The following is a 2,484-nucleotide window of genomic DNA, read 5'->3' as shown; positions in this document are numbered from 1 at the left end:
CAAGAGTCAGAGGGAGAGAAAGGGAAATCCAGTGAGAGGAACTCAGACACGTTATGTACATGTACCAGTCCCCATGATGAATGCGGTCATTGTCTACTGCAAACGTATGCTAATAAAAACTTCTTAAAATTTAAAAAAGAAAATCTCTCCAGGTTCAAAGAAAATAAAATTATTGTAAATTAGAGAGTGTGATCCAGACAGAAAAACATGATAAATGTCCCAAGCGTGCGCCTGTATTCCTGAGGCATATCTTTATTCTGATCAAAAGACCTGAAAATGTATTGCAAGGTGGAGAAAATGAAATATAGTTTTGTCTTCTTTATATTTGTTAGTATATCTGTTTAGCCTTGATTTTGTATATAATCAAACTAAACATATATCCTGACTTTCTGTGCCATACCCTCTTTTAAGAGTTTCACATGTGGGGCTGAGGATTTAGCTCAGCGTCAAAAGCGCCTGCCTCGCAAGTGCAAGGTCGTGAGTTCGGTTCCCGGTACCGGAGAAAAAACAAAACAAAACAAAAAAAGAGTTTCACATGTACTGTTTGTTCCTTAAAAATCGTAAGCGATGAACACTATTTTTATACCTATTTTGTAAATGTGCATACTGAGCCCCAGAGAGATTATAAATTAGCAATGTGGTCCGACCAAGTAAGTGATCGTGCTAGTATAAGCCCCCAAAAGTCTGTTCCTGCAGCAGAAACCTCTTGTCTTTGTGTTTGTTTTTTTGTTACGGGGAATTGAACTCAGGACCTTGCGCTTGCTAGACAGGCGCTGGGTCAGATCGGGCCAAACGGACGCTCGCTCCCTAGGAACCCAGACCCTGAGCCAGGCGGGGAGAGACTGCAGCTACCTGAGTCCAAGCAGCTCCGCCTCTGCCACCAGCTTTCTGTCGTTCCTGCCCTCGACCTTCCGCATTTCCCCTATTTCCAGTTTGTGCCCAGGCCTGCTTGTCCAGGCCTGCCTTGCATTCTGTAAGTGTATCACATCCTTCTAGAAATTCACTTCTGCTTCAGTTGCCAGAATTGGTTTCTACTTCTTGCAATCAAAGAACCTAATATAACCACTGAAATTTGGGGATAACATCTGCTCTTTCTTTCAATTCTACCCGTTGTACACATGGGAGGTACTTAGTCATCTGGCCGGCTGTGGGCTCAGTTCCAGAAGCTGAATCCCAGCCTCACTACTGCTAGTTAGCTTCTCTTCCTTCCCTTCCCTTCCTTTCCCTCCCCTTCTCTTCCCTCCCTTCCTCCCTTCCTCCGTCCCTTCCTTCCTTCCGTGGGATTACGTGCACACATCAGCAGGCCTGGTTTCTGCTACTAGTTTCTTATCTGTAAAATTGGGACAATAATCTTGTCACCTGATGGGGTCTGTCTTAGTTACTTTTCTCTTGTTAGTAGGACAAAGTACCCAATGGCCAAAATTAGGGAAGGAAATGTGTGTTTAGCTCACAGTCTTTGGAGGTTTCAGTCCATACTCAGCTGGCTCCAAGGCAGAGTGGCACATGGCAGAGGGCAACAGTTCATGGCAGCAGAAAACCGCAAAAGCAACAAGAGCAAAAAGGAGGAGCAGGGGCAAGCAGCCTCTTTCCCTCCCTTACATTGTACACAAACTGCCTGCCCCAGGGCTGGTGTAGCACTCACATATATAATTCCAACATTGGACCATGAATTAACCATAAACTCTAGAAGCCTGCCCCATGACTGCATGAGGCTTTGGGGGTACACATCCAGACACAAACCATAATAGGGCCCGAGGAGGACCGCCATAGGGGAGATAGGGATATCAGTTCACACCACCCACAAGTCAGGGTGTGGGTTTGCTGATTTACACCACAGGAAAGAGCTGCTGGACAGGCCAGGGATATAGCTCAGCAGGCATAAGTCCCTGCCTGGCAGGCACAGGGTCCTGAGTTCAATTCCTGGTAACCCCTGACCCTGTCAAAAAAGAACTGCTGGACACATCGGTGAGAGGCATAGGAAACTTTCTTGGAGGGAAAGAACCCACAAGGGGACGGGAACTGTGTGCGCTGCGGCTGGGTGAGTGGGTTGTGTGTTTTCTGGGGTGTCCTTCTGCACTGCTGTCCATCGGGTACCCTCAGAGGGCTGCACGAGAGCCATCTGCGCGTATTTGGCATTTAGAGATGTGGTACCCACTTCATAGGGCTGTCTCCTTGAGGACAGGAGCCTGGGGGGTTTGTAAACCCTTGGTATGGGGGGAGAATGTAAGCTGAAACACACGTAAATCGCACAAGCCGATTTATTGTATCTTTAAGACCCTGAGGATTTTTTTAAAGTGAATGTGGTGGAGGGGAAAAAGGTATTGTAACCTTGGGTAACTTTGATTGTGTCCTAAAGCTGCAATTAGATACAACTTTAAAATTACAATTTTCCTTGTCTCCCTTTACATCAATCTTTATTTCTTCTACCTTAGTATTACCCACCTCAGAGGGTTGTTGTGAAGATTAAACAAGAGAAGCATATAG

The sequence above is a fragment of the Chinchilla lanigera genome, unplaced genomic scaffold, assembly GCF_000276665.1.
Source record: "Chinchilla lanigera isolate Chin_1 unplaced genomic scaffold, ChiLan1.0 scaffold00050, whole genome shotgun sequence".
NCBI classification, from domain to species: domain Eukaryota; kingdom Metazoa; phylum Chordata; class Mammalia; order Rodentia; family Chinchillidae; genus Chinchilla; species Chinchilla lanigera.
Note: the sequence above shows the minus strand (reverse complement) of the source record.